The sequence below is a fragment of the Athene noctua genome, chromosome 13, assembly GCF_965140245.1.
Source record: "Athene noctua chromosome 13, bAthNoc1.hap1.1, whole genome shotgun sequence".
NCBI classification, from domain to species: Eukaryota; Metazoa; Chordata; class Aves; order Strigiformes; family Strigidae; genus Athene; species Athene noctua.
In genome coordinates this window covers 19,085,946-19,104,542 of record NC_134049.1, presented here as the reverse complement: position 1 = coordinate 19,104,542, position 18,597 = coordinate 19,085,946, and the positions used below count along the sequence as shown (strand labels likewise).

The following is an 18,597-nucleotide window of genomic DNA, read 5'->3' as shown; positions in this document are numbered from 1 at the left end:
AGATTAAGGGACTATGAAGATTTATACTGGTTGAATCAACATCCTCTTGTGTAGATTTAACATGCTCAAAGTCTTTCAAAAACTGTATTTAAACAAAGAGGACAAGTCACAGCCATTCACACAACCTAAGCATCTTCAGTTTCACTGTACTTCCTGCATGCACTACCACACAGTGCGTTACCTCCACACCAAGGTTAGATTCCTCACTAGTTCACAAACAAGTACTGCATGCCTAAATCCCACCCCTTAATGTGATGATTTGACAGCAACATTTCTGCAAGATTCAATACACATGAATAATATCCATGAATAAGATCTCTGTTATTACAGAAAATATAGCAAACTGAGAAGGAAAGGGTATTAACAACAATTGTTTGGTATGGATGGTGCACCTCTGTGATACTTGAACAACCTGGTAATCAGCATTTCTTACAAAGATTTGGAATTAAGTATTTGTTGCCAAACACATCCCACACATAAAAAACAGAGACTGTCTTTGGTGTTAGCACCAGACAACTGGAATACATGTTCCCTATTATGAGTGACTACAGAAGAACCAAGTAAGAGCAAGTGTCTGTCCTGTGACCTGTCAACCCTTCAAAGAAAGAACTGCTTCTTACAGAGGCTAGGTGGTCCATCCTCAGTAACCCGACAGGAAATTATTTTTATGGCATTCATCTGAAGTATTGGAACTCAAACCTAGATAAAGAGACACATTTTTTCCAAAGTCTCAGGTTTAATATAATAGGACTGGCTCTTTCCAAAACAGAAACATACAATAGTAATATTAGCAATGTATAGAACAATGAGAGCTTGCTATGCAGGCAGATGCTCATCTTCCAAGGAATGACCCTTTTATTGTCACAGGCTGCACTCCAATATGCAGCTACCAAGTACTTCAGTGGTGCTTAGCACAGAAGCAGTTTTTGGGGAAAAAATGCCCAGAAATCTGGGGGAAGCACAAATTTACGAACTAAAATGTAACATCCAAAATCCAAGAAGATTATTTTCAAGTTTTGGGATAAATAGTTACAGAGGGTAACTGAGAACAGATCCACTTTTACCTTCAGTATAAACAGCATTTATAGCACACCAAAAATGGGCTGCTCACAGTCCAAGTACAAGTCAAGGTTAGCAAGATCTTACCATTTCCTCTATTTTTCTGTTAGAAACAAGCAAGAAACTTAAAAGCATCCACTTAGCAATTCATCTTTATTTTAACCAAATTTGCAGCATATAAAATCCTAAACAAGGCACAAGTAGAGAGCAAGCCAGAAGCAAAAAATCTCCTTACAAGCCAAAGTGTCAGCTCAGGAAGCTGGAACAAAGTTACATGTTGCTGCAAGATGGGGTCAGTTGCATCACTTTGAGTGCAAAAAGAGAAATATATCCCCAGGAAAAATGGATCAAACACTTTTAACCTTTCCTGAATTGCTGACTATCTCAAGACAAAATTTCATTAGGTATGTAACCTAGCTCAAAAACTTTGGGTTTGATTTTTAATATTCACTGTAAGAGATGGCAATTCACTCATCAAGGACAAAAGGTGCACCTTCATTATAAAAAATAACTGAATTTGTCACAGTACAGCATTGTCAAAAAAGTACTGAAACAAGTGTTTTCAGAAGAGTTTTTTTAGACTATTATGCCAGTACCTAGGATATCCAAGCTCATAATAGAAGGACATGCTTCACATGTTCTTACCCTAAAAGAGTGTTAAATACAATAGCCATGTTTACCTATACAGTTTATTTTTATCCTGCTAATTAAGAATTTTAGAAAAAAAATGTTGCTACATTTTAATCATAATTTGGGGTAATTCCTGTTCAGTGATACTATAAACACCGCCACTGGATTCTGACTAGTAGCTCTACAGGAAACAAAACCCCTACAAAAGTAAGGTTAGGCATGACATTTCTTGACTACATTTAAAATAGCATCTATCAATCAGTCAGACCTCCAGTGGGCCACCTCTGGAGACTGCCAATTTTTTTAAAAAATTTTTTTCTTAATTAATGCAACAATTTGAATATGTTATGTTTCCTGAAAAACTGCGTATTTTTTTGCAAATTAAGAAAAAAGGCTTTTAACAGTATTAACACTGATGTGCAAAATCTAGCATCTGAGTTTCTCAAGTATCATCAGAATACAGCAATTCAGACTTATTTCCATCATGCCCAGTGAGTATATGAAAGATTACTAGAGAATGGGATGTGAAAGAAGGGATAGAGGGATGCAAGGGTAATAAAGCTTCAAACTGAAGCCGTAGGTCAAATTCCTGCAAAGTCAGTATTCCAAATTAAATTTTCAAACTGAAACCTGACATTTGGGCTCAACAACTCAATTTGCTATGACACACATAGTTACTTTCCCCTTGCCCATCAAGGTCTCTGCCTTCACCTTTGACAGAGTAATTGCAAGCCTGTAATGCTTCTAGAAGGGTAAAATCCTGATCATTCGGCCAATCCTATACATGCAACACAAGGAAAAAATTGTTCCCCCTAGGCTCTCAACTTAAATTGTGCTGCTTGTGGCTGAAGTTGAGGACTTCTATTGTAGCATGCATAACCACATCAATCCTGCCCATATGGCTACCCAGCTCTGATCTCCAAAAGTGCCAGAGTCCACAGACTAGCTACATGCTGTGTGAAGAGAATGAAGTATCAGATGACAGTAGAACTTGGCCTTAAGCTATCAAACCCACTTTTCTCTAAGAGAGAATGCAGAAACCAAAAATGGATGCCAGTAAATCATTGATACAGGGTACGATACATCATCATTTTATGTAAGAAAATGCTGCAAAAACAGTTCCAGATTTGAATTCATGTCTAGACACTTCGGCAGCTTAAGCACAAAGGCTAGTCCTTGTCTCGGAGTTCCAATCCATGTTAAAGCACTCAAAATCAATACCACGTATTCCTGAGCCTTTCTATTTATCCTTAAGAAGTCAAACAAATAATCTTAAGAGTTCCATTGTTCAAAATACATTAATATATAGTTCTTTCTGACCATCAACACTAATTAGGTGGATTTATTTTTATGTGTGGGTTGAAGTATCATAAGTAGTCAACTGTTAAGGCCACAGGCTGTATTGGTGCCTATTTAGACAAATTCAACACATCATGTACATGCTTATTTTACACACACATTCCCTCAGAGACATAACTCTCATGTACACAGATTTCCATAGTGCTTCAAAGGCTTTGGACTCATGCCTATGTGTATAATTGAAAACTTGTGTTCAGTCAGTTAGAAGATACCAAGTATATGCAACAGAAAGCACAACTTCACCATCTCATTAATAACTTACATTGTCTTCAAATGTAGTAACTGTCATACAACAAGGTTATTCTTTTGACACTTTACAAAGGCAGCACAAATTACTATTTATAAAATGCTTGGAGTAATTTATAAAGTGTAATTCATCTCTATAAACCTCCTCAAAAATCAACAAAAACCCCTTCTTTATTTGAACACCACCACAGTCCCTCTCTCTTATAATGACAAAACTCTGGTTTATGTTTTATATTGTATGTATAGTTTTCTACCTTGCCTGAAGAAGCACTTTACTAAGCTGTAAGCCTAAACTCATAGGGCCTAGATGTAACCTAGGACCCTACAAAGTCAAACATTTTCTTTCATTTTCAGGATCCCATGGTCACCACAAAGACCTAAACAACTATCTCTGCTTTGCATTTCCAGCTTATATGACTGTTAACAACACATTAAAAACCACCAAGTGCAGTCAAAACAGTTGCACTGGTATCTCAGTGGAACAAGAACTTGAAACAGCAGCTCAGAAGATGCAACCACCCAGTTGCACTTCATATAGATCTAGAAGTGTGCAAACCACTTCTTGTTTACACTTTGTCTTATGTAGGACTAAACAAAAGGTTCTGTGTGTTTGGAATCATTAAAGAGCAGAAACTAAAGCAGAACAAAGCGTGCATGGGAAAAGGAGAGAACATGTAGGAAAACAAGATTTTCTCCAATTCAAGGATTTCAAAGCTGAGTTACTAGGAAGCTCCTTTTCTCCACTACCTGGTAAGCATTCTTTTGCCTATATATTATTTTCTCTCAAATACTGAAGAAACACTGCTTCTTTGTTCAGCTGCAGGAGACAACTGTTGCAAGACTTGCCCCCAAACAAGCCAAGAACAGACATTTAGAAACCACTAGCTACTAGTATAAACAAACTGAAATCAAGGTTTATTACGCTCATAAGTTGCAGCACCCTGCAGACTTTTCCAGAGAATCTCAGAACAGTTTAACACATCAGCTTATTTCTTCCAGTTCAAAAATCAGACTCTTCTGAAAGAAATACTGGTTTCAAGTGCTTTAATTGTTTATTCATTGCACTAGGAAGACAGTGCAATGTATAACTAATTTGCAGCATAACATCTAAGTGAGAGAACCTTAAGCACAGTCTTCAACCCCCTTGAGTGAAGACAGCAGCCACTGTCCATTGTGTATTGGACAGATAATTTAAAGCTGTACATAATAAAAAAGTCTTCTTTGACAAACAGCTATTATTACCAAAACCCTCCTAAAGGTATCCTCTTTACACAAAGGATCTTGATACGTAGCTTTAGAGCACCATACTGATTCATGTATTCCCCTGCAAAAGATGGGAAACTTTCCCTTCTGTGTGCCAAAAAAAAATTTCAAAGTAGGTAATCCAAATATGTAGCAAGGTGGGCTGTAACCTCTGCATATCTAGACACATAAGCTGGAGTCTGGAGCCATCCATGTCCCCTGAAACCAGACCTAACTCTGAGGTCAGTGTTTGTTGATGGTGTCTTTGATGCCTATTTTTCTTCTTGAAAAAGCAAACAAGCCTTCAATGGAAACAAAGGGATGCTGGAAATGCATATTTTCAGTCTCCAAAGTTCTGTTCTAAATCCACTCTTTAGCTGTTAGTCAGGACCTTTGTCTTCCACACAACACTAAAGCTTCTTTGCTGAACACAGATTCCTTGTTACAACCCCCTGAATTTCTGGACTGTAGGACTTGCACCGAGATACCGTGTACCACTTGAGTTTCATGTCACTGTTCTGAATACATTCATTACCTAACCAGAGTATGCCTAACAGTAACCCAGACTCACCTGTTTACATTCTTCACCAAGCCTTCATTTTAATTTTTTTCTGCAAATACTTCAGTTTGGCCCCATTTTGCATCAGCTGCATTCTGGAGAACAAGCTGGTTTCATGCAAGCATTCCATAACTCTAAACAGGAAGAAACACTAAACACAAGCAAAGGCTAGCCTCTCTCCTACTTGCTGCAGCTCCTCTATCATATGCGCAGCTGTTTCACTAGCTAGTGGTCACGGATACGCTCACACTGATGAAAATATTGGATTGTCAACCAACACCATCAAAAGACTGCATTCCACTAACTACTATCAAGACAGTCATACTCCACAGGCAAGCTTGATTATACAAATACTAGGTTTTCATTAGCTAACTACTTAAAGAAGCCTTTTCCTATTGCTTAGTTGATTATCCCCTAAACATTGTCAGAAGAAAGATTTTCTAATTCTAAGCTACCTGGAGATATCTTAAGTATGATTGCTTAAATTTCAAATTGCAAATTCCCAACAAGCACAAGTATTTCAAACATCTGTAGACTGACCAGGAAAAAGAAAACAACTGACTTGTATTAAACACTAGAGGCCCAAAAGGAAGATAAATTTCACTTGCACAGGTCTATAGCATACTGATTCACTTGTCACATGTAATGGGAAAATTAGGTCCCATAGAATAAATGTAAAGAAAAATGTCCCAAATGAAACTAAATTGGAGACTCTTCTTGCAGAACAACTTAACTCAAAAAGAAAAAAAAAAAAAAATCTATTAAACATATACATATAAGTGTTGGTACCGAATACCCACAACTGTTCTAGAAAGTCTGCTTCTATGAAGAGACAGCTGCTTTCCATATCTGATAATGCTAGTACAAAGACTATTTCACACGTAGTAATGCAATTTTGGTTTAAATATTGAAAGGTACAGCTTAAGCAAGAAATTTGAAACGAGTACATAGTCCAGAAAAGAACTCAATTAGTCAATACCACACTATGGCAAATCTTCAGTCTTTACAAAGCTGTAATTACAGTTTTTAAAAAGATGCTTTCCTCATGTTTTTTCTTTTATTTTCTGTCTTCATTCTACATTTTTTACTTTGGTTTTAAGAAGTGCCTTGTAAACAACTTTCAAAAAGCAACTCCCTGCTTTATCTTCCCTTTTTACCCAAAGGACTTATCTGCAATCCCACCTTGCTTTCACATCTTCCTCAGGGGCTAAAGTTGTACTTCATTCCTCACAATTCACATGACAGCTGAGCTGTACATGAAGAGATACACTTAATGGGTGGTACCAAGACAGTACTGGTGCCTGATAGCAGATGTTTAGCAGGTACCTGAAATTTATCTTTAAGGGAAGACACTGTAGCCTCAGGCACAATGAGAACTACCTTGTGTCGGCTGCCGAGTAAGAATTGCTGTCCCTTCTTAGAAGTCCCAGATGGAAAAAAAAACAAAACAAAAACAAGCAACCAAAGAAAACTTCCATCATTTAGGAATGCTGATTTCTAAAAGTTTAACTGTTGTGACCTAAGGCCGCAATTCACAAAGGCATGCTCATAAAAATTTGCATGCTGTCATAACACACGTGGGTCACATTACTAAATACCATGGTTTTAAACTACAAGAATGTGAGGCAAGTGAAGACAAGGAATTCTAACCAGGGAAATCCACAAATGGTTTAGGGCTCTCTACAGTTGCAGTCTCGCTCAAATCACCTCTGACCCCAAAGACTCTGAAGTGTTATGTCAGATACACAGATGCCACAACAGATTTTGATTTTGCTTCAAAATCCATGTGCAGCAACTGATCTCCTATGGATTTACATCTGCTATCACTAACGATGAACCTCACCCTAAGTGTACACTGTGGCTTGAGATAGTAGCTAATGATAGTATGAAGCCATCACAATTAGAAATATATTTTAAAACTAAGCACCCAGAACATGAGGACAAATCTCTACAATTTCTTCAGCACTGGTTTCAAGCAATGAGATACTCAATACAGAACTTTGCTGGAAAAAAAAAAAAAAAAAATCAGCACTGAACTTCACAATAAACCTTTAGAAGTCTCTCTAAGGTTTATTTCCCAATAGCAACAGAGACATACCATTGGGGAAGCACTTGGTCTTCCTGACGCAGTAAAAAATGGCTGAAGTAATAAATGGAAGACAACATGGCATTACTTTGTCAGCAAACACTGCTTGAGATGCATAGAAAACAGCTAAAAAATTGAAGAAAAAAGCGCATTAGAATAAATTGTGCAGTGTGGGAGGTTTGCTATACTGTTGGCTGAAAGTACAGATGTTTCTAACACGTCTCAGTTTACAGTATATGCTAGATTGTTTCAATGATGAAATACACTGGGAACTACTTTTTTGTGAGTCACTACAGGAAAGATGTGCTGGAAAAGATTCAACACATTCTCAACAGTAAATTATTCCTCTAATAGAAACAATGTTTTATGGAAAAACTCTGCAAGTGTAATCACTCATGGGGTGGCTGCTTTGACTGGAATACAAAAAATAATATTAATTCCGGTGTAAAGGTAACAGAACCGCATGTGAATTTCTTTCACTGCATCATTCATAGGCAAGCTATTGCAGCAAAGTTGGAACCAGAAGCATACAAAGTGCTACAGGATGTCACTGAAATGGTTAATTTTATAAAAACAAGACCTTTAAAATCTTTACGACAACCTTGTAATGAGATGGGGAGTGACTATGAAAGTCATATTCCCACACTGAGGTTGCTGGTTATCTTGTGGCAAAGTGCTTAGAAGAGTTGTCAAACTTTAAAATGCATTGTGCATTTTTTTTCCACAAAGACAACTGTTCAAAATTTGCTGACCTTTTCTGTGATGACAAGCGGCTGTCAGTAGTATGCTCCCTAGCAGATATCTTCAAAAAAATAAGCACTTACAGTGTCCCTTCAAGGTGAAGTTGACATTTTAACAGTGAGCAAGAAAGTAACTGCTTTTCAAAAGATACTCACTCTACAGATTGTTTTGAAAATGGATGTTTGGAAATGTTTCCACTGTTAGGTGATTTTGTTGCTGAAAATGATGTGTTAACTATAAAAACCTCTCAAATTTGTACATTTAAAAGACTTGGAAACAGAATTTCCTAACCTGTTTAAAAATATTCCAAAAGAAGGGTTTCAGGGGGTTTTGAATGCAATTGTTAAAAACAGAAGAATGCAACACCTTCCCATTAGTTTACAAGAACAACTGATTGACATGAGGGAAGACAGAAATTTAAGAGATTAATTTCAAGAAAAACTCTTGCGTAATTAGTGTATGGGAGTGGAAAATGAGTATCGTTATTTAGTAAGCACAACCAACAATGCACTTCTTGCCTTTAGATCTATGTATCTTCGTGTCTTTTTCAGCTATGACAGCCATTAAAAACATGTATTGAAATAAACTGAACTTAGAACCAGACCTTCGAATAGCTGTATCAAAGTAAGTGTTAAACCAAGATTTTTTTTTTTAAATAGCGAAGCATACTCAATCACATGGGTGTCACAAAAAGATGTTTTTAAATGAGAGAAAAAAGTGAGGGTTTTTTAAGAAATAAACCAAAAGTTTTAAATAGTGTTTCTCATCCTTATTTTTTATCTTTTGTATATGTTTTATAATGTACATATTAGTACAGTAGTGTATGTGCATAATTTATAACTAAATATACATATTTTGGGTGTGCATGCTCACAAATCTTTTACTAATATGAGATCAAAAAAATCTTTGGAAACCACTACCTTAAATGATCTGGTAGGCTGGTAAAACTATTTCAAAGAAATTAAGGCCATTGCTGATTGTAATAAGATCCACATGGAACACGGTGTTTTGGTTTTAACTTTTACTTTTCAGCCTAAAGCAACAGGGCTTTTTGCCCTTATACATGTATGGCATTTTTAAAGCTTCAGATTTCAATGTATCTTTGAAAAGGAGTAATAGCAGCATTAGGTAGGAACACATTTTTCCTGCACAGATATTCACAATCATTACTGAGTCCCCTTCAGAGGCTGGCCTTACAGTTGTTTCAGTAGCGATCTGTTTGGTTCTTCAGGGCACATCTACCCTTCTAACTGGTTGCAGCCTCTGTTTATCTGTGTTAAATCATCTCTAAGAACTGCTGCAGAAGTAGCTCACCTTAGCCACACACTTGTACCACAATCGAGGTTATTTTTCTGCCTCCTCTCTTTGCCACTAAAGCCCTGCCATTCTGTTGGAGTGTTCTTACAAAGTCAGCCACAGTTCTGACGTGAAATCTTTCTTACATTAATATCTTTTCTGCCCAGGCCCTCCCAATATTTTAATGCTTTGTCTTGTGGGATTTCTTTCAGAAAAACAAGAAAATTGTGAAATTTAAATCCCATGGTTTCTTATTTCATATATCTTGGTTTTTTAGGCAGAATGCATTAAAATTTGGCTAGCACCTTGGTCATCATGTCAACTAACAGAAAGAAGGCTACTGAAAGTCTTTGCTTTCAAGAAGTATGCAAGTAAAGAACTATATTTTAAGATTACCAACAAGACTTCCCTAAATCTTCTCATGAAGCAATTTCACTCTTGAAATACTTGCATTAGAGCTCAGGCAACCACCAGCTGTTGGGATGGAGAGCCCTGTCCTGCAAACCAGGCAACAGCAAAAAAGTTGTCAGGAGAGCAGAAGTGACACTTCCTTCTTCCCACTGAAAAAATACAAGAAATTTGCATACTTGGGCTTTCTAACTGTACTGTGCCCTAGGTGATCACATACTGAGCGTAACTGTTCTTTTCCTCAAGATCATCAAGTTTCAAATGACTATTTTCCATGGTACTAGAAGGCTTTGTGTTCATGTTGGATGGTTTGCTGTGACCTCTACAATGGGGTTTTTCAAGACTAGACCATTTTCTTTCAAGAACAGCCACACAGCAGTGGCTAAGCATCTCCCTGTAAGAGGTAAGTATCTGCATGTTCTGGAATGAGGTGGCCATTTTGAACAAAACAACAGGCAGTATACAACAGGAGAGGAGAAAGACTGAAATGCCATAGGTCCTCCAACTACCCACAGATATGGATGCAGGTAGCACCACTAACAGACTATGTTCCTGGTCCTGGGAAAATTTTGTTTTGTTCAGCCCAGCCTTTGCTTTCTTGGCTCTCTAAAGACAGAGGACAAAACCTCACTCAGCCATACAGCACCTGTGAACCCATTTGAACTGACCCCTTACATATCCTATGTCTGAAGGCCTTTGCATGTAGAGGACAGGGCCCATTAGATACACTGTAAGCCCGCTTCTCTCATTCTGGGTTTGTTCTGTACTTAATCCATAGTCTGGATTGTCCCATTTCACCAGGCAAAATTTAGTTAACTACCCTTTCTTCACAGACTTCAGTATTCTGTACATTCAGTTTTGCCTCTCTCCTCAGCTGCTTTTAAGTCTGGTTAGTATCACAGTGCAACTGAACAGGCAACCCAGCTACAATCAGGCTTATCAGGACCTTACTCAGAACTGCAAACACAGCCACTGATTTGTTTTTTTAATTACAAAACAGTTGATACGTACTACAAGATCTCAGGTTCTTGCTTGGGATCTGTACATCCTCAGCTTTTGCACGTAACACTTCTGAGAAGTACTTTAAACATCACAACAGAGTGATCTCGTTTCCCACAGTCTTTGCGTTTTTTTAACTGAAGTTGGACATTTATCTCTTCCTCCCTGTAACAAGGCCTTTAGTGATACCCTGACCCAGAAGATGCGCCACTGGTTCCTTCTATTTGACCTTGCATGTGGGCTGCGCAGTAGTGGCTCTCACTTGATCCTTCTCCCAGATAGTTCAGTTACCTCCTCACCAACAGGAGATGTTTCCTTATACTGCAACAAAAATTAATCTAAGAAAATCTGTTAGTCAAAAATGGGAAAATTACAAGGAAGAATTACAAAACTTGCAGGCTATACGGAACTACAGCATTCAAGTTCAGTTTCCTGATCTCATTTATTCATACATTCATTTGTATCCCTGTTGCTGAATTTTGACTGTGTCCTGGTAAATCAACATTATTACTGTCTAAACATTATGTACTTCAGTCCTACACCACCACCATATTCCTGCCACAGCCTCTCCCATTAAATTACCATAAATCTCTTCTTCAACAGGGATTATCAATCCTGTCAGACATTCACAACCTGCTTTTGCTGCTTCCATTCCCTCTGCCAAATGCCACCTTGATGTTTCCTGCTACGTAGCATTTGGCACATTTAAACTGAACAAAGGAAAGATGTACTTGCCATAAATCCCTTTAGGGCTAATTAATGTTTCCACTTGTACAAATTCAAGCCTAATTTTTACTATCAGTAAGTTTCTGAAACTGTTTTATGCTCACTTATTTCTATCATCTACAGCCAAACTTTAAATATCGTATTCCAGAAAAATCACAGCTTTCCCACTAGTACATACCACCACTGTAAATAAAACACAGTATAAGCTAGACTTGAGGTAGCTGAAACAAGGGGTTATTTACCGTATCACAGATATCAATTCCCAAGAAAGGTAAGAGAGATCATTATAAGAAAATAAACAAGAATATGTAACAAGAAAAGCATTACACCCCTCTGAAAGCTTTTCTAAACTGAACACAACCCTATTGTTTAAGATGTTCTCACACCACTATACCAAACACTTCAGCAAAACAATACACACTTTGATACACTATAGCAACAAATCACTCTACCACAGCTGACAAATGTAGATGGTTATTCAACTTGAAAAACTAAAACAACCCATGTAGCCCATTGATTCTTTATCACCTCAACTGTTAATTGCTGTGATGCAGAAGACTGAGAGTCTCCTGCTTATTCCTGGGTTACACATCACTTTTTCATGTAAGTAAGAAATCTCAACCTTTCAAGAGCTGACAGATAGAAAGACACAAGGTTCATTTACAATTCACTTCAGTTCACACTTTCTTCCTACTGCCCAAACACAGAAAGATGAGCTACCTACTGAGAATTCAAGGAAGGCAGTTTCAAGTGCCAGCCTGACCCATCTTGGCAGAAATTCAACTGGTTGCTGTCAAGTAAAGGGACTACAAGTAAGAAGTCAACACTGTAAACATATTTTAAGACCAGACTTATTGTTGTATGGTCACCCTCATCTTGTGAAGTCAGTCAGTGTGTTTCCTAGTTTTATGAAGATGTTTGGGTAAAAAAGTGGTGGAGCTTTGAGAATTGAGGGGGTGGATCTCTGGGGATAGAATTCCAGCTTGCAACTGGAAGTGGAAAATATCAAAATGTTATCACAATTGCTTCAAGTACACAGGCTAATTCAAACTCCATTCCAAGATAAGCATGTGTGCACATAACACACCCAGGGAAATGGTTCTCTGACACTACTATGAAACAGGTTTTCACAGCAGCATTAGCACGGACAGAAACTTAGAAAATTCAGTGGTCACAGTTACAAGTCTGGCATCAAAACTAACCACAGGTTCCTCTCCACATTCTCATCTCCAAGCACATCAGTCTCACTCAAAAGGCATGTCTTTACTGCACCCAGAGATAGAAGGCCACAATTCTCTGACACTGATCAGACCCAGGATTTTCAAAAGTCTAGATTATTCTGCTTAACATAGCCTCTAGAACCAGAAGTAGACAGGCTACTATGAAAACAACCCTCTGCTTTAACATTTGCATCTCCTCTGACCACAAAAGTTCTTCAGTTCAATTTAATTTATACTCTTATAACCATGTGTGGTCAAAAGCAGAAACCCAGAAGCAAAAACCTGTATTCTCCTCCAGGTACCAACAGTCAGGGCTACCTGAAACTACAATTTCCAGCTATATACCAGCAACATTTGTCCCAACTGACACACTAAAATCCAAAAGTAAACAAATGAAACCTAATATGCAAAATACTGCCTATTAAGACAGCCTCCCCCTATTTGCAACAACACCCAACCATTTTGTTTGCTGTTCTCAATTTGCCTCAGCATTCTATTGTCTGCAGAAACATGTATAAGCGGACTTGCCAAATTTTTAAAGATTCAAGAGCAATGAAAAAAAAATAACTTTTGAAAGCTGGATACAGTGGTCTGTAAACACATTCACACTTCTTTTCTAATTATGGCCTGATGCAAAGGCAGCATCTGGATAAGAACTTCTTTGCAAGAAACTGCATATTTCAAAAAAAAATCAGGATGCCTACACATTTGGCAGTTTATTGAAATCTCTGAGGTTCAGACAGGACTACAAGCTGAGAGTTACTTCAAATGGTGGTTTTGGGACTTTAATGCTAAAATTAAGGATTGGAACGATGCTTCAGCAAATGGTATAGTTCACATGTCATGAACATACAACGCTGATATCCCAACAGCTATCTGACAAATGTCACAAAAAGAAATGGAGATGGATGTCTGCACTGCTACTGTCTAGCTGTGGTGACTAAGTACTGGCATTTTGGAAGCTGCCTAGACCTTACATTTGCAGAGATTTAACAGGTATTACATAGGTAAGCATATGAAAATGCCACTATCCAAATACTAATGCTTCAGAACATCCTTGCTGTGTGGAGTCAAATCTTTGTAGAAACAATACCAAATAAGAGAAAGTTTTCACAGCAAGAATTTTAAGTCATTATGAATATTACACAGTTCAAGCTATGCCACAGCCTGATGTTTCAAGCTCCCGCCCCCCTCTCCAAAATAAAAAATACTTGAATCAACTGTAGTGCTGTACTAGTCAGTTACAAATATAACTATAGATGCATTTCCTAATATAAGTAGAATTCAGTGATTAGAATAGCTGGCAAACGATGAAAGAAGTCTAAGTAAAACTGTACAACAAAACTAGCTCACAGTAAAATTACTTAATCCTTTGCAGATCAAATGCAAGTTCATCTTTCTCAACACTGTCTACTCCTAACCAACCTATCCATCATACATACACCAAAAAACCTCTCGCCCTCTCAGGCACTACTACAGTGCGATGGCAACATTTCAAATCAACTTAAATTAGGCTGTATTACATTCCATTACATGATATCATGCAACAGATGTTACTCTAAGAACACACAGGACAATTATTCAGGGTAAACGTCTATAATTTGAATGGTAAAATGAATGGGTATCCTATATGAAATTGCTATAATCTTTATCAAGTTTTATACTGAGATTAAACATTTAAAATATTGCCCACATTTGTCACAACCCAAAGGCTTAGATTGGCAACCAGAAACAAAAAGTATTCTTGTTTTACTTAAACTCAACAATTTTGCCATCAACAGATAAGCTAGATGAAAATTCCACTTAACCCTTTAGTTCTGCAGGGACCAGCGAGTTAAATGAGGCATTGTAAAACTCACACAAAATGCACTTCCCAGAGGCAAGAGATTCCCCCCCCCCAGCTGTGTGGTAACCTCCGATCTCAAGGTACCGCCTCAAAAATTCCATGTATTGAGAATTCAAGCAGAAGAGGTAGTTCAGCCAATTTAATTCATAGTAAACTGAGTTAACAACTGTACTGTTGGAAGAAGGGTGACCATTATCTTAAACAGATATGAAAGTCTTTCCTATACCACAATTTGCAAGGTTTTATAACTAACACTGGCAGCTTGCACTTGTACTTGCAACACACTGCCATTCACATATGAGTAAGTGATGTTTTACATAAGCAAGAGAAATCTCAGAAACGTGTTGCTTGCTTGCTTTTTAATCGTATGGACATTTTTCCACAGCTACCGGGCTCTCTTGATGATGCAGAACTCCTGATGTCTTTAAATAACATACTTTCAAATTCAGAACTGGTTTGAAACTTAATATGGCTCAAACTTGGCTCTAAAATACAGGTCTGCAAAATAAACTTTTAAAAGACTTGGAGGAAAGGGGGCAATTGTTTAATCTGACACAGTTATTTCAATCAATGAACATTCCCATGATCTTTCTAACGAGATACCGCAGCAGCATTTTAACACACAAAAAGTAGAGCCTAAAGAAATCGAAGTGGCTGGTCAGCAGAACAAAAGCGCTACAGAAGGTGAGCACAAAGACAGCAGAGGCCCCAGCTCCCAGACAGGTGTTCCCACGCAGTGCCCGGGCAGTGGCACTGTGTCGGCGCCCTCTAGTCGCCCTAAGAGAAGACTGTGCCCTGCACCCCACAGCCATCTCCTAGGGTGGCATGGAAGAAAGAGAGGTGCCAGGACACGCAGGGGAACCCCAGCCCACAGCGTGGACAGGCCCTCCGCAAACACCCACTACCGGCTCGCACCAACGGTGGTTTTGCGCTTTGCTCGGTGGAGGGCACGAAGCCCTGCTGCACCGGGACAGGTAACCCAGAACCGCTGGCACGCTCCCAGGCTGGCCCCGGCAATGGGGAGGCGGCAGAGCAGCGCGGCTCACCCGCCCCTCCATCCATCCATCCATCCATCCATCCATCCATCCATCCCCGTTTGCGCTGCGCAGGGGCGAACGCGTCCTTCCCTCCCCTCGGGGTGGCCCTACGGGACCGGCCCGCGACCCGCTTCCAACCCTAGCAGTCCCACGGGTCTGGTGGGAGAAGGCGGACATATGCACAGATAGATGGATACAAATATACGCGTACACACACGCGGCACGATCGTCCTTGGGAGGTCGTCGCTTCGCAACGCGTTGCGAAAAGGTTTTTTTCTAAATCGCGGTCGCCAGTAGCGCCCAGCAGCGAACAGTTCCGTCCCTCGGGCAAACCCACCCCCCGACCCGGCCACGCCAAGTTCCCCTGGACTGCCTGCGAGGGGCCGGGAGGAGCCGGCCGGCCCATCACCTCCCTCCCATACCAACCCTATACGGCACGGGGTGGGGGGGGAATCCCAAGGGACCGCGGTTTCCCTCCCACCCCGGCTCGGCCCCTGTCGAAGGGAAGGTGAGCGGGACCGCTCTCCACCTCCCGGGGCCACGGCACCGGGCCGGGCTATTGCTGCCCCCCCCAGAACCGGCAACTTGTTGGGCGGGCAGCGCTCCGCACGGGCGAGGTTGTGCCGGACGGAGCGCAGCTGCCGCCTGCCTGGCTGGCGGGGGGCAACGCAGCGCCTACATGCGAACGCAGCAGCAGCCGAGTCGCCGCAGGCAGGGAGCAGCTCTGCGCTCCCGCCGCTCAGCCCTGCGCCGAGTCTTCCCCCTCTCGGCGGCGGCTCAGCACGGACCAGACAGTCCATGCAACGTGCAACGGCAGGGCAGGACAAGGGGGTCCTCGCGGGGCTCCTACCGGGAAAGACGTTACTGTAGCATTGCAAAGCGCCCAAGCCCCGCCGCTCGCTCGCTTCCTTCCTTCCTTCCCCCCCGCTCGCCTGCTGCCCGCTCCCGCCTGCTCCGCCGCCGCCGCCGCTGCGGACTCCAGCGCAGACCCCCGCCGGGGAGGGCAGGAAGCGCGTCATCAGTCCGGGACCGCTCCGCCGCCCTCCGCCCGGCACGGCCCGGCCCGCTCCGCCGCCGCCCGGCCCACGGCGCGGGAAGCCCGGGACGGCCGCCCAGCCCGAGCGACCCTCGGGTCCCGCCCGCCCAGCCCCTCCGCTGCGCCCGGAGACCGGCGGGAGGGGAGACCGGCCTCAGCCGGCCCGCCAGGCCCAGGGCTTAGCCCCCCCCCTTACCTGGGCGAGACGGGGAGGCCCCTCCGCCGGCCGCGGCCCTTGCCGAGGCGATGAGGCAGCGTCGCTCCCGCTGCACTCGTCCGGGAGCGCAGTCGCTGGGGGGGACGACGGCCCCTCAGGGCGGAGGAGGCGGCCGGAGGAGGCCGGGGGAGCCCGGCATTTTTCGCCGCGAGGAGGAGGAGGACGAAGCTGCGGGGCACAGCGAGCCCCGGGGGCCGCTGTGGAGCGCGAGGCGCCGGGCCCCTGAGGCAGCGCGCGCGGCCTCGCTCGTGCGGGCGGTGCGGGGCGCTGGGCGGGTGCGCGGTGCTCTAGGCCGGGGCTCGCCCCGGCGGCTCCCGGCAGCCTGCCGGCGCCTGGGGCAGAGCCCCGCACCCCCCGCACCCCCCGCGGGCTGCCCCTGGGCCGGCCCGTGCCCCACCCAGGCACCTGGGGCGCCGGGATTCCGCCCAGGGCCTGGCACCCAGACACGCACCTCCTGCTCGGCGACCTCGGGCGGAACTCCGTGGGCAGACACGGCTTCAGGATAACACAGAGACGTGGATACAGTCAGAATGCTTTGAAAGCGATCCAAACTGCCCTTGCGTTTTGTTGTATTAAGTATTTACACGAGTAACAGCAGCAAGAAATCACCTGCTGTCACAGCGAAGAAAACTCGGGACTTGCCTTATGCATCTTTTATCATTTTAACTGCTCTGCCACCGTTAGAGCTGTGTAGATGGCTTCCATACCAATATATTGATATGAACAGGAGAAAAGAAATAGTGATGGAAATTTAGTCCCTTATGTGAATCAGTTCCATATATACTGAGGCCTCTATCAGTAAAACTGCAACGGTTAAAAATCATGCAATCAAAATAATGGAATCTGATTTAGCTGAAGTACAGCCATTAGTAAATATTTTTACTTGTAACTAGATTAAAGGGCTGCATCGCCCTACAGCTGGTTTCGCCTTCAACAGTAATTTTGCTCCAACAAATTAACCTTGAGACACTGCACTCACATACAATTGCACTGTGACAGTCCAATATAGTTACACTTGTACCAACACACTTATTGGTGGGCATGTTTAAAACAGTCTGAGGTTACAAAAACTAACTGGGGTTATCTTACACACTCACGCTACAGAATTAGAAGCAGCATAATGTTAACATCAGTAATAATCACTCTGAGCTGTGTCAGCTTCAGTAAGGAACAAGCATCTACCCTCGTAACTAAAATAGAGACTACACAGGGTGTGCTTTATAACTTACAAATACTTTACAATATACCTGTTTTACAAATGAGTTATTGTTATCATATTTGTTACTAATGAGATACTATCGTGTCTGTTACTAGAAGAAGTGACACCTTCAGTATTTCTTGTGTTTTAGGGGTACTTTTCCAGATGTAAGTTACCTGTGAACAGCCATAACATTTTGCATAAAGAGCAGCTTTTTTATCCTGGTCTTTTACTCACCATAAGGATAAGCTTCCAACAATGTGGCTTTCCCTATTCAGCATACAATTTAAACTCCCCTCTTACAAAATACATAATCTCTTTGTATTTAATCTCTTTGTGCAGTATTATCCCATTTTCTGGCTGCAATACTGATTCAAAAGAAAATTCCTCTGCTCCATTGCTATACTTGATTGCACCAGCTTTTTCTGCCTGACGAACTTCATTTTTAAACTTTTTCCTAGCCTATGTGTTCTCTCTCGCAATAACATGCAAAGCCACAATTCCAGTCTCTTGTTCTTGTAATTTCTGTGTTCTGTTTCCTCTCAGTTCACAGGAAGACCATTTAAATCCCTCTGCTGCATTGCCCTCCGAACAGATCCTTGGAAATCTCTTTATCATAATGCCTGCAAAAATACCCCCCAATCCCAAAGAACAAAATTTTACTGCAATATGGAGTGCAGTGGCGAGACCAG

At 41.6% G+C, this 18,597-nt stretch overlaps 1 protein-coding gene across 3 annotated transcripts in view; it reads right to left on the bottom strand.

Annotated features, from left to right (window-relative positions):
* TLN2 (talin 2) overlaps positions 1–17,182 on the bottom strand; it is a 206,509-nt gene extending 189,327 nt beyond the window's left edge. Inside the window, exon 1 of one of the 3 annotated variants that reach the window (XM_074917751.1) lies at positions 16,687–17,182. The gene's annotated coding sequence lies outside the window, so the exon portion shown is untranslated. Of the gene's footprint in view, positions 1–16,304; positions 16,426–16,686 lie in introns of those variants that run through there. The other 2 variants (XM_074917749.1, XM_074917748.1) reach the window with 2 other exon arrangements.
* Positions 17,183–18,597: the final 1,415 nt, after the last annotated feature.